Source organism: Camellia sinensis, chromosome 8 (assembly GCF_055761805.1).
Source record: "Camellia sinensis isolate YWXY chromosome 8, ASM5576180v1, whole genome shotgun sequence".
NCBI classification, from domain to species: Eukaryota; Viridiplantae; Streptophyta; class Magnoliopsida; order Ericales; family Theaceae; genus Camellia; species Camellia sinensis.
The window spans coordinates 173,374,120-173,388,772 of NC_138968.1; the positions used below are offsets into that span (position 1 = coordinate 173,374,120).

Sequence of the window (14,653 nt, forward strand, 5' to 3'; positions counted from 1 at the left end):
CTTTTTTGAAGATTAACTTTTTTTTATTTTTCATATTTTTATTTTGTTTTCATGAATTTTTTTAGTATTTTTAAAAAATAGCTTTTAGATACACATAATATAAATAAAATTAAAAAGTATTTATGAAAAAAAAATTTAAAAATTCACTAAATACCAAAAATATAAAAAAAAAATACAAAAAATATTATATTTCGTATTCTTGTGTATTTATTGATTTTTTAAAAATATTTTTCACAAATATTTTACTTTTTAAGCGCATATAAGTTAGGTACATCTAAAACGTAAAAAATTTACTTAAAATATTAAAATAATTTACTAAAAACATAAAAAATAAAATACTCAATTTTCAAAAAAATCAATCAAAACCAAATAAAGTTATATTGCCATAAGGTTAAATTTCTCCCAAGTTCAAATATAAATTTGAGAGAACTTGAGGAGCTTGCAAGACCAACCACAAGTCATGTTTCAATAGTCCGAATTGTTCATTTTATAAGACCATCCATGTATATCATTCATGAAAAAAATTAAATCAGTCCAATAATCCTAATATTTTTATTTTATTTTATTATGTTTATCTCTAAAAAAATGAAAAATTTACTTTTAAAAATATACTTATCGAAAAACAAGGAGCAGCACGTGATTTGTGTTTTTCAACAGATATTGAAGATTGTTTAAATTTTTATTTTTTGTAAATTACATGCACTTCATTATTATTATTATTGCCATTTGCTAAGAAAAGAACTTCAATAACCATAAAGATGATATAATAGTTTTTGATAATATAGCCATACAGATCAAGATTCATCACAAACACAAGACCATCTTCCAAATAAGCCTCAACTAAAACAAAAACAAACAGCCTACGACACAACAACAACAACACCAACCAAAAAAAAGAAAAAACTACATAACATATACTAATAAATAGATCATCGAACCAAAAACAAAGACTCTAACATAACCGACTCTTGCATTACAGAGTCTGACATGCATTCATATGGATTCATGCACTAAGAAAGTAAAGAGAAAAAAAAAAAATAGTAGTCAAAAAAACATAACCAAATGGACATACAACAGCAATGTCTATACATATGCAAAAACAATTGAGAGGATGTGTAACGAACACTTCAATCTCTCTTTTGCCACTGAGAACTCAATTTGAGTGGGTAAAGATCAGAGGCGGATGTGGTGTCAGTCCATGGCCCGTCAGTTGAGATACCGTGGCTATGGCTGTCACTCGTGCTCATTTCAGGGCTGTATTGGAACCGGTTATCTGTCTTCTCGGGCTCTATACCATCAATTGAAAACCTTTGAACCTCAGCTTTGCCTTCTAGCATGCTTACCACTGAAGACATTGTAGGCCTGATTGCTGCTGTGGCACTAGTGCATAGCAGAGCTACATTAAGCATCACCATCACTTGTTCTTTGTTGAAATCTGATTCCAACCTCGGATCCACTAGCTCCATCAAATTCCCTTTTTCCTTTAAGTCCAGTGCCTACAAACACAGAGGACAGTTTTGTTTTAATGAAAAATGAAAAGTTGCAAGCTTTTGATATAGAAATTCAATATCTAAAACACATTCTATTTTATTATTTCAAGAAAACCTAAAAATTTCCACACATGAAGAAATATGAGGAAGTCTCACATTTTATACTAAAGGAATTATTTATTAAAGCTAATTACTATATTAAAATGTTCTATAATTATGAACAGGACCACTCAAATACAAAGGAAATCCAAATAAGAATTAATTAACCAAATAAGTCAATTTTTCCCATCTTTAAGAATAAATATATTTCTTATTGATAAAGGATTGACCTCCTTTTTTATGCAAACACAAGCTTTTCAAAGAAAATTTTCCTTGATATACTTCTACCAATGCAAATAATTAAAACAACAAACAATATACAAAAGAAAGTAAGATTTACAAGTTACCAACTCAAGAAGATTAATGGAATCCTCCTTTCTCCTGGAACTACCAGTGGCACTCCTCCCAAAGACAATTTCTAAGGCCACAACTCCGAAACTATAAACATCTGCCTTGTCAGTTAAGTAACCCCACATTGCGTATTCAGGTGCCATATACCCACTGCAAAATACAAAATAAAACATCGCCATTGTTTTTGTGACATATTGTCATGTATATACCTCTATCAATGTAGTCAATAATATGCACTGCTTTATTTCCACAAGGGCATACCTAACATTTGGTCATTGCCTTTGAGGATTTCTGGGGAAACAAATTATGATACTAATTTTTTTTTTTTTTTTTGAAACTTTAGGCAGTGATTTCATTGGTTGCAACAACAATAATCATAATAATGATAATAACAAGAACATTATCAACCAAAAATATAATATAAATAATTCATTAACAAAAATAATTCAACTAAAACAAAAACAAACTGCCTACGACACAAAAAAAAAAAAAAAAAAAAAAACACACACACACAACATATACTAATAGATAGATCGTCGAACCAAAAACAAAGACTATAAAATATCGACTCTTGCATTACAGAGTGACATGCATTCATATGGATTCATGCACTACGAAAGTAAAGAGAAAAAAAAAAAAAATAGTAGTCAGAAAAACATAACCAAACGGACATACAGCAGCAATGTCTATACATACGCAAAACACAATACAGAGGATGTGTAACAAACACTTCAATCTCTCTTTTGCTATTGAGAACTCAATTTGAGTGGGTAAAGATCAGAGGCAGATTTGGAGTCAGTCCATGGCCTGTCAGTTGAGATACCGTGGCTATGGCTGTCACTCGTGCTCATTTCAGGGCTGTATTGGAACCGGTTATCTGTCTTCTCGGGCTCTATACCATCAATTGAAATACTTTGAACCTCGGCTTTGCCTTCGAGCATGCTTACCACTGAAGACATTGTAGGCCTGATTGCTGCTCTGGCATTAGTGCATAGCAGAGCTACATTAAGCATCATCATCACTTGTTCTTTGTTGAAATCTGATTCCAACCTCTGATCCACTAGCTCCATCAAATTCCCTTTCTCCTTTAAGTACAGTGCCTAAACACACAGAGGACAGTTTGTTTTAACGGAAAATGAAAAGTTGCAAGCTTTTGATATAGAAATTCAATATCTAAAACGCAATCAGGAGAATAGCCATTTATCGAAATTGATGTCGAAAAGATTCTATTTTATTATTTCAAGAAAACCTAAACATTTCCACACACGAAACATGAGAAAGTCTCACATTTTATGCTAAAGGAGATTATTTATGAAAGCTAATTACTATATTAAGATGTTCTATAATTATGAACAGGACCACTCAAATACAAAAGGACATCCAAATAACAATTAATTAACCAAGTCAGTCAATTTTTCCCATCTTTAATAATTAATATATTTCTTATTGATAAAAGGATTGACCTCCTTTTTATATGCAAACACGAGCTTTTCAAAGAAAATTTTCCTTGATATACTTCTACCAATGCAAATAATTACAACAACAAACAATATAAATAAGAAAGCAAGACTTATAAGTTACCAACTCAAGAAGATTAAAGGAATCCTCATTTCTCCTGTAACTACTAGTGGCACTCCTCCCGCAGACAATTTCTAAGGCCACAACTCCAAAACTATAAACATCCGCCTTGTCAGTTAAGTAACGCCACATTGCGTATTCCGGTGATATATACCCACTGCAAAATACAAAATAAAACATCACCATTGTTTTTGTGACATGTTGTTATGTATATACCTCTATCAATGTAGTCAATAATATGCACTGCTTTATTTCCACAAGGGCATATCTAAAATTAGGTCATTGCCTTTGAGGACTTCTGGGGAAAACAAATTATGATACTATTTTTTTTTGGGGGGGGAGGGGGGGAACTTTAGGCAGTGCATTCATTGGTTGCAACAACAATAATCATAATAATGATAATAACATGAACATTATCAACCAAAAATATAATATAAATAATTCGTTAACAACAATAAGAATTTGACAGCTTACGGAGTTCCCACAATCCTCCGAGTGCTTATGTGGGTATTCTCCTCTTCATCATCAAGCTTTGCAAGGCCAAAGTCAGATATCTTAGGATTAAGATTTTTATCAAGCAACACATTAGCAGCAACACATTAGCAGCCTTGATGTCTCTGTGGACAATCTTCAGTGTTGATTCATGTAGATAAGCCAAACCTTTTGCAATACCAATACAGATCCGGTGCCTAGTTGGCCAGTCTAGTGTTAACCGGTGTTCTTCAGGTCCTTCAGATTGCCAAATGATTAAAAACTCAAAAATATTAATACGCTAAAATATGTGTTTATTTTCTGATACCAAAAGCATGCAATGGAGAGAAGCATGAGGTTGAAATTTACCAAACAAAGCACGAGCAAGGTTGTTATTTTCCATGTACTCGTATACTAGCAACAGTTGATTTCCTTCAATGCAACATCCATAGAGCTTTACCAAATTAGGCTGTTGTAAGGCAGAAATCATGCCTATCTCATTCACAAACTCGCGATTTCCTTGCTTTGATTTGGAAGAAAGCTGCTTCGCAGCAATCACAGTGCCATCCAATAAAAGGCCCTTCATTTCAGAACAATGTCAATTACAAATAGTTGAATTACTATTAACACCAGGAAAAAAGTAAATCTACCACAAGATACCATGTACACCAAACCAAAACCACCCTCTCCAATCTTATTAGCAAAATCAAAATTCTTTGTGGCAGCTTTAATTTGCCTAAGGTAAATGAACCAGTATGTAGTTCTAGACCCTTCAGATCTGTGGAAGAAGCTCAACTAGATAAGTAAGCACATTCAATAAAGTCAAGAGGCTCATTCCTAATAATTTGCATTAAAAAAAAAAAAAAATCATCCTTATCTTCTATGCTCGGAGAAATCAACAAGTCCCACTTGACCTGGAGATAGTAATTTTGTCTAAATAAAGCACTCCCACAATGAGCAAACCAAACTTGTATTGCATCAATCCTAATTCCTAAGGCAGTGTTTGGTAGACTTGATGATTTTGGGCAGGCATGGAATGGCTATTCATCGACCTCCCAATGGAATGACCATTCTCCTAAATTGGTGAATGGTGAGTCAATTTGGAATGTACATTTCTTTCCTTTTTACCGAACCAAACATGGGAATGAATGTTCTAATCAAATGACAATTCCATTCCAACCTTAATTCTAGTGAACCAAACACTCGTTTGGATTCTAAAAAAAGTTCTGGACAATAAAAACTACTGAACCATGACATGTTTACACAATGTGCTTATTGGGGTAAATAACATAACAGACATTGAAAATACCATGTTCCATCGTATTATTGTGTTGTAGACATCCTTTCCACCAAAGAATATCCAGCATTAGGAAGATAGCAGATACTACTCCAGCCACAATTCCAACTATACTGCCTGCAGATATAGTATTTCCCTTTCCTGATACAGATGCATTACTCCCATTCTCTGATGGATCAAAACCTGCATGAACCGAAAACAGATACACCAACGAGATGAAATTGTTAAGGTGATTAATGAATGGGATCCAAGTGAACAAAAAACAATCAAAAGGGAAAAAGAACAATAATTTATTATCCCTTTTCTCTCTTTAAACTTCACATTTTAAATGTACAGAAAAACCTCATGCTTACATTTATTGGTTTTGCTAGTTTGCGTGACACTGTAGTAAAGGCTAAGACACAACTAAAATAATTCCATTACCATGTATGTAGTCACACGGTTACTCTTGTTCAAAAGTCAAAACTCAGGACTCCCAAAATTTGAATCACTTTTATTAACTAGCAATTGTAAATGAACATAAATGTAAAATCATTTTGCTTAGTTGGAATGTGGAATTATCCCAACAATAACCCAATCAAAGATGAGAAGGCCTGCAAAAAATGACCACATTTTGACATGAATAAAATCATTGAGATGTCAATTTCTATTTATAGGAGAATGATATCTTGCTGCCGGTAAGAAAATTTGTTCCATTGGCAATGTAATCAAAACAAACATAAAGAAGTGATAAAAGCAATTGCACTGTCCTCTTTTTCAACCTTTCACAGTTCAATATCATCAAAATCCATTTATCAGTATTATGATTTGCCTAACTATTTTAGAAGGCTCTCCAGAAACAGCATTGATATGAATGCATCTGATTTTGTGAATCATTAGACTTATAAAGGTAAAGGAGTAATCACCTAATACCGATAGTTGAAATCATAATTGTCATTATGGGAAATAAATACGGGAAACAGAAACGTGAAAAATGGTCAAAAAAATATTATAGGAAACTAGAAATGATAGGTCATATAGGATCGAGTAGAATATGTAAAAGCAAATATTTTAGAAGTCTTGAAATAACAATATAAAGCCTTTGACTACTTTCATACTCGATTAAAATACTAATGTTAAACAATATACGAAGAAACTTGCAACAATAGTTACATATTGTTGCTAAAAAATAAGCTTTGCATGCATGAAAAATAGAAAAAGTTAAGATAAAAGTGTGTCTAGGAAGTTTTTCCAACATTTCCTAAGAGCTTATGACAAGTTCTTTAAAATTCATGTTGGGTTTGTCTCCTTTCCAAAATCAAGTTTTCAAAGAACAAGTTCCTCCATCAAAGAGATTTCCTAGTAACTATGGTTGATACTTTAAAATGAGGTCATTTATTTACTAAACATTTAGTGAAAAGGAAGACTCATTATAATAAATATGTAATTCCATTTTCTGTGGTTTACTACAATCGATGCATGATGTAAGAAATAATGTGAAATTTGTTAAGATCGCAGTGGCCAGATGAGGTCAATCCCAAATCATTAACACAAGAAAAAACAAGGTAGTAGAAGTTGTACAACATACTACGAAATGGCTGAAATGAGAGGACCATATACTCCTTTAAAAGGGATACCAGTTGTCCCTCTTCCTTCCCAATGGAACCGTATATCTAATGTGCTTTTAGTCACTTTTGCAGTAAAATTTTGTTAAAATTTATCAATAAACCTACCACCACCACCACCTCACCTACTCCACTAAACCTAACCCACTACACCACTACCACCTCACCTACTCCACTAAACCTAACCCACTACACCTACACCTACATCTATATAAGGAACCATTTGTAATAGACAGAAAATATAAATACATCAATCAATAATATACATCAATTTTTCTTACATGGTATCAGAGCAAGGTTAAGCTCTTGGTATTCTTCGCCTTCCGGCGGGCGGCAACTTTGCCTTGACCGCCCGCCGGACCTCAACCAATTTGAGACCTCCATCAACTCGCAAGATCTCTCTCATACTTTCTCTTTCTAGAACAAGCCATGGCTCGAAACCATGCGGGTTGAAGCCAGATCTGTCATCAACTTTAACATGGTATCTGATCAGCTTTATCATGCAGCTCCAGATGGCGAAGCATCGTTACAGCACTCAACATTAGAGCTGTTGGGTTTGCCAGATTCTTTCCAGCAATATCAGGTGCAGAACCATGCACAGCCTCAGCAAGAGCAATGCCTCCCTCACCAATATTGCAGCTTGGTGTTAAGCCCAAGCCTCTAATCAACCCAGCACAAAGGCCACTGATAATGTCACCATACAGATTAGGCATCACTAGAAGGTCAAAAAGAGATGGATTTTTCACAAGCATCATACAGCAGTTGTCAATAACAACTTCCTCATATGTTATGTCAGGATACTTCTCGGCAACTTCGCAACAACACTTAAGAAAGAGACCGTCAGTTTTCTGCATGATGTTGGCTTTGTGGATTGCAGACACTCTCTCTCTACCATGGGCCTTAGCATAGTGAAAGGCATATTCAGCCACCCTCTTTTCCTTTCTTTTTCTCCACTAGCCGACATACACCTGCATAAAGAGCCCCTTTTCTTTTTTTTTTTTTATTTAATCCACCCCACTCCACTTTCTCTTATTTTAATATATCTCTATCTATATATATCTATGTTTCTTTTAATCTATTGCACAGCCCATTCTTATTAGTCTTATTATTATTCTTATTATTATTATTTTTTTGTTTCTTTTTTTATTTTTGCACAACCACAAAAAAAAAAAAAAAACAAACAAACAAACAAACAAAAAAAAAACAAAAAAAAAAAAACAACCAGGCATAAGACGACCTTGCACACCACACTCCTTTTATTCATGTCGGGGCTCCCCCCGTTCACCATTTTACATCAAAAACAAAAACAAAAAAAAAAAAAAAAAAAAAAAAAAAAAAAAAAAAAACACACACAAACAAAACCACCACACCCACAGTGGGATTTTTTCTTCTCTACTCAGCCGCCGGTCTTTTCTTTTTGCCTCCGTCCTGGGCGGCCCTTGCCGGTGTTGCCTCCGTGTTTCCCACTCCACTGGGCATGATCACTACTCCCGGCTCCTCCACTGCCGCATATGGCAGCCCTCCAAATCGGAACATCACGGTGGCCTTCCGCTTCAGCTCCTTGTTTTCCGCCTTTAGCACACTTATCTCTGCTCGTGCATCCTTATACATGCGTTGGAGCAGAGCTAGCTGGGAGTTTAACTGTTGCACCTCATTTGTCCTGCTCTGCAGCCGGTGCGACAAGTTTGTGACTGCCGTCATCGTCTCCACACAGGACTTCAAAGTATACTGATTGGCTTCAATGTCCGTTTGCACTGCCATTTTTTGCTCCACCGACCGCATCGAAAAGTCCAACGGAGCAAACACAGAGGTGTTTGGTTGCGGTTCACTGGCCACCGCACCAGTTACTTCTCTTGTGGGCTCGTTCAGTTCTGGAAAGAGCGTGAGCAGACCACGGGACGAGGAGGCCATGTTTTGGGTAGCTGGACGGGAAGAAGAGGCCATGTTGCTGAGTGTTTCAGAGACGGGTTGGTTACAGAGTGTTTACAGAGTGTTTCAGACTGCAAAGGTTCAGAGGTTTCAGACTGGTTTGTTATGCTTCCCAGCCTCAGCCTCCGCTTCGATTTATACAGACCCTGACGAAGCGGCAGACACGCGCATCATGCGCCGCTCGACGCTCGCCGACAACATGGGCGCGCCTTTTGATGGCCCGTCTTTTGATGGCACGCCTTTTGATGGCACGCCTTTTGATGAATTGGGCACGCCTTTTGATGGCACGCCTTTTGACAAAATTGGGCACACCTTTTGAGGGTGCAACTTTTTCAAGGGTCCGACAAGACTCTGTAAACTGTCCCGACATTGATTCCGGTTAGCTCCTTTATGGGTCCGACAAGACTCTGTAAACTGTCCCGATATTGATTCCGGTTAGTTTCTACAAGGGTCCGACAAGACTCTGTAAACTGTCCCGACATTGATTCCGGTTAGTTTCTACAAGGGTCCAGCAAGACTCCGTAAACTGTCACAACAACTGTCACAACATTGTCTACTACAACGGTCCGACATGACCCCATAAACTGTCTTCTACAACGGTCCGACATGACCCCATAAACTGTCTTCTACATCGGTCTGACACCGCCATCCAGTGTCCTCTACAACGTTATGACACCCCCATACAGTGTCCTCTACAACGTTTTGACACCACCATACAGTGTCCTCTACAACGTTATGACACCACCATCCAGTGTCTTCACCAATGGTCTGACACGACCATACAGTGTCTCCTATCCTCTTTTATTTTTATGTATTTTCTTGTTTTGTTCCTCTCTCCAAACTCAAGTTGGTTAGTTTCTATCCTTCTTGAGTTTGCGGGGGGCTGTTAAAATTTATCAATAAACCTACCACCACTACCACCTCACCTACTCCACTAAACCTAACCCACTACACCACTACCACCTCACCTACTCCACTAAACCTAACCCACTACACCTACACCTACATCTATATAAGGAACCATTTGTAATAGACAGAAAATATAAATACATCAATCAATAATATACATCAATTTTTCTTACAAATTTTGTATGGTTTCCTTACCAACCCCACCTGCTGCATGCTCAATATTAAAATCCTCCAGCACCCGCTTTCCCTGCAGCAATTTAATCCAATCACACATGAACTCCATATGCAGAAGGCAACTGTTTAAATTTCACTGTGGCAGGGATCTGTTATGTTAACCTTGCCAAAAAAAATTAATAATAATTCATTTCTTATAGCAATCGATGAAAAATCGAATGCTAAATACTTGGCTATAGCCATTAACACGGACATCACCTCCTTTAAGAGTACCACTTCAAAATGAGTTACCAACAAAAATATAATACGAGAAAAAGAAACCTTTCTACATCAAATTTTATGGGTGTGAAAGTATAATGTTACCTGAATGTAAACATCAAATATGCGTCTTCCTACACTGAAATATGTTTCATCATCAGTAAACGTGATATCTGCAAAGTGAAGGTTTACTGTGTAGTTTCCATTTAGTCAACAGAAACCATAAGGGATAGGGGAGAAAGCTGTGCATTCATGTACAACTCGGAATTCTTCATACAGAGGCTTGAAGTATTTGTCCAATGGTATGTCTTTAAAGGGCGATTATCTTCCACAAGGTCACCAGTGCTGCTAAATGCCCAATTAGTTGGGCTTATGAAAAGCCATGAAGACCCAGCTGAATCTGTATCTTTTTCATACGTTTTTCCATCAACAGCTACTTCACTTCCACCACAATTTATATGGAAAGAAGAGACATCTGAGACAAAAACATAACCAGATTATTTACCTCTGAAATAAAAAGAAAGATAGCAGACAAAGAGATCTAGGAAAGAATTACTCGATAACACCCTCCCCCTAACCCCCCAAAAAATAAACAATCAAGTACATTTTTATCCTTATTTGTGATTTTAATCTAAAAGAAGCTAAACATTTTTTTCTAAAAAAAATATTCTTTAAGCCACGATTTTTTATCCACTAGCTACACCTGGAAAGAAGACCAATGGAATCTCAACATCATATTTTCAGTTTCCAATCCCCAAGTGTGTAAGCCTTAAACTCAGGTAAATGCTTTACACGGAAATGATAAGAAGACGTAAAAAGGAGACGGAAAAAAAATAAAAAGAAGAATAGTATGACTGAGAGTTAACTGGTCAAAATATCAACACAAGGAAATAAATAATATTTAGACAACCAGGGAAGGTAAGAATTTCTGTCACGACCCCAAACCGCCCTTAGTAGTTTGGTGCCGTGATGGCCAATAATCCGAGATTACCGAAGGTCAACTTTCAAAATTCACACACAAACAGAGTATAATATATATATGGGGCTCACAAGTGCGGAAACAATAATTTAAAAAAAACAAGTGGTCCATAAGAGCAGTGCGTAAGTTACATGGGATGGCATACAACTTTACATAATAATACAACTTGGATACAAATACAATAAAGTACAAAATACATTTTACATCTTGATCAAAAGGCTTCTCCAGCCGACATGTGTAAATTACAAGCATTATAAGCCGAGAAGCATAATTTTCAAGACTGCAGACATGAATACAAGTTAGGCCGGCATAACAAAAACCCAAAACAAGCTTGCGAGTCACACCTAGGCGTCACCGCCTTCCTGCTCATCACCTACATATATATATAGAGAGGGTGAGCTTGGATACTCAGTGAATGGTATAAGAAATAAAGGGGTTTGCATGACTGGTATTCAAGTTCTTTATCAAACAATACATAACATAATTAGTGCAAGTCAAGGGATGAACCAAGTCCATCTTCCAAATCTGTCAAGTTTCAAAGGATGCTTACTAACATCATTAATACAAGTGATGACATCCGGGCAAACAACCCACGCGGTAAACCGTCGGTGGCAAACAAGACAAGACAAGCAAAACAAGGGAGATATCTCAATTTAATGGTGCCGTTGCATTATAGTCCCCTGACACTAAAGACTTGTGCTACTAATGCTTAGAGTCCCCTAGCACGTACGGACTTCCAAACTTTGTGCTACAAGTGCTTATAATCCCTTAGCACGTACGGACTTTCAAACTTTGTGCTACAAGTGCTTATAGTCCCTTAGCACGTACGGACTTCCAAGAATGCCATCAAAAGGCGTGCCCAATCCATAAAAAGGCGTGCCAGATATGATGGAGAGGCACGTGAGTGCCTTGGCTGGCGCGCCCGTTTGTTGTCTGGCGTCAAGTGGCGCGCGATACGCGTGGCTGCCTCGGCTATTTAACCAAGACGGAGGCTGAGGTTAAGGCAGAAGCTGAGACAGAAAAACTGAGAGAAACCTCTGAAAAATTCTTCCTTTGCTGAGAGAGAAACTCTGTAATACGCTGTAACACTCTGTTGCCCAGAAAATGGCTTCGTCTTCCCGTGGGCTGCTCACTCTCTTTCCCGACCTCAATGAGTCAACAAGAGAGAGAACTGGTGCGGTGGCCAGTGAACCTCAACCAAACACCTCTGTGTTTGCTCCGTTGAACTTTCCGATGCGGTCGGTGGAGCAAAAAATGGCGGTGCAAACTGATATTGAGGCCAATCAGTATACTCTGAAGTCATGTGTGGAAACCATGATTGCGGTCACAAACTTGTCGCACCGGCTGCAGAGCAGGACAAATGAGGTGCAGCAGCTAAACGCCCAACTGGCTCTGCTCCAACGCATGTATAAGGATGCGCGAGCAGAGATAAGTGTGCTAAAGGCGGAAAATAAGGAGCTGAAGCGGAAGGCCACCGTGATGTTCCGATTTGGAGGTCCGCCATATGCTGTAGTGGAGGAGCAGGGTGGAGTGAGCATGCCCAGTGGAGTGGGAAACACGGAGGCAACACCGGCAAGGGCCGTCCAGGACGGAGGCAAAAAGAAAAGACCGGTGGAATAGGCGAAGAAGTGAGGTCGGTTGGTGGCCGGTTGCAGAAAAGAAAACAAAGCTGTTGGTGTTTTTTTTTTTTTTTTTTTTTTTTTTTTGGTGTAAAATTGTGATCGGGGTGGATCCCTGAGATGAATAAAATATGGTTTGGTGTGCAAAGCTATATGGGATGAAAGGAATTGGAAAAAGATTAAAAATAATGTGAAAGAAAAATAAAGAAAAAATAATAAAAATATATTTGAAATCAAAAATGAAAGATGGGGGAAATAAGGAAAGTGGTTTGGAGAAAATAAATAAAAATAATGGAGTTGGAAATCAAACAGAGGAGAGATGATGTTTTTTTTTTTTTTTTTTTAAATATAATATAATAAAAAGATATATATATATATATATATATATAATAAAGAAAGTGGGGAACAAGAGTGTAATGAAAAGAAAAAGTGTAGGTGGGAACATCGTGGGTCACATGGGTGAGTAAAAGAAAAAAAAATAAAGAAATGAAAAGAGGGGGACAAAAGTTGGGTCACATCATCACATGGGTGAGAGAAAAGGGTAATGCAGTTTGCCCTTTCTTGTTGCTGGAGCCGACATGATTATTCCGACCATTGCATACAGAAGTAAGAGAATAAATCACATGGAGACTGGATTCTTGGCTTAAAGATCATCCTTAAACTGTGCATAAACACCTAAAAGCTTTGCTAGTTCTCCACTCTCATACGCTTCAACAGTATCATCTGAGCCTCCAATGTGTTTTCCATTAATGAACACCTGTGGTACAGTACGCCTGCCAACAATCTCACTCAGGGCATCCTGAATGTTCCACCCATCTTCTCTCTGATCAAGCTCAATAACATGTGGTGTTTGGTTCAACTCTTTGAAGACAGCTTTTGCCCTTTTACAATACGGGCAGTAGGACTTGGAGAAGATGACGATGGAGTGGGAAGAGATGGTCTTCTTGATAAAAGCACCTTCAGATTTAGATTCAGACGATGTTGTTGGTGTGCAGAGAAAGGGCACGATCAGCATCAAGGCAATGGAGATGATCATGAATTTGGATGAGTACAAAACTCCAGCAGCAAGAAATGTGGCAGCGGAGTGAAGGTATGTGTAGAGGTCCGGCGGACTAGGTTGAGGTCCGGCGGACGGCTAAGGTGAGATTGCCGCCCGCCGGGGAAGCAAAAATAGTAGGTTCTAAACCTGCTCTGATACCACGTTAAATAAATTGATGTATTATTGATTGATTTAATGTTCTATTTATTACAATGATTCATGATTCCTATATATAGAAGAGGGTGAGTGTGTAGTAGGTAAGGAGTAGGTGAAGTGGAGGTGGTAGTGGTGTAGTGGGTTAGGTTTAGTGGAGTAGGTGAGGTGGTAGTGGTGTAGTGGGTTAGGTTTAGTGGAGTAGGTTTAAGTGGGTGAAGTAGGTGATATGTTTTAACAAAGACATATAGCAAAATGATACATTTCTAGGTCTGCTGGCTGACTTAACCCTCTACAGGGGCACATGGCAGCGGCTGGTTGGTGCTACACAAAAAGGTGGCTGAGTGACAAGACAAAACTATGACAAAGTGTGTTCAACAAGCAAGATGGCATGGGCACTTCGGTAGGCAATGATCTCGGCTAAAAGCAAGGCATCGGCAAGTAAGGGAATAATGACCTCGGCTAGGAAGGACAACACTTGACTAAGCTGTGCCACACCTTGGCCTAGATGTGCCACACCTCGGTCTAGGTCATACCACTCCGGGACAAGATCACTTAGGTGCAAAGGTAACATCTCGGCCTAGATGATTCACACCTCGGCCTTGGTGATGAACACCTCGGCCTAGATAGTGACATCTCGGCCAACATGTTAGGGCGAAGGTGGAGGTCAAACAAAGGGGTTCCAAGATAATTCTAGACTGAA

The 14,653-nt window shown here is 37.7% G+C and overlaps 1 pseudogene across 1 annotated transcript in view; it reads right to left on the reverse strand.

The window, feature by feature from the left end:
* Positions 1-759: 759 nt before the first annotated feature.
* Positions 760-14,653, reverse strand: part of LOC114302175 (putative LRR receptor-like serine/threonine-protein kinase At1g53430) — a 47,168-nt pseudogene continuing 33,274 nt past the window's right edge. The window contains exons 15-23 of the transcript XR_014339221.1: positions 10,603-10,635; positions 10,266-10,371; positions 9,924-9,975; positions 5,299-5,469; positions 4,650-4,767; positions 4,359-4,569; positions 3,993-4,247; positions 1,937-2,090; positions 760-1,496 (exon numbers count right to left, since the gene is read on the reverse strand). The product of XR_014339221.1 is annotated as a putative LRR receptor-like serine/threonine-protein kinase At1g53430 (transcript). The remainder of the gene's footprint in view (positions 1,497-1,936; positions 2,091-3,992; positions 4,248-4,358; positions 4,570-4,649; positions 4,768-5,298; positions 5,470-9,923; positions 9,976-10,265; positions 10,372-10,602; positions 10,636-14,653) is intronic.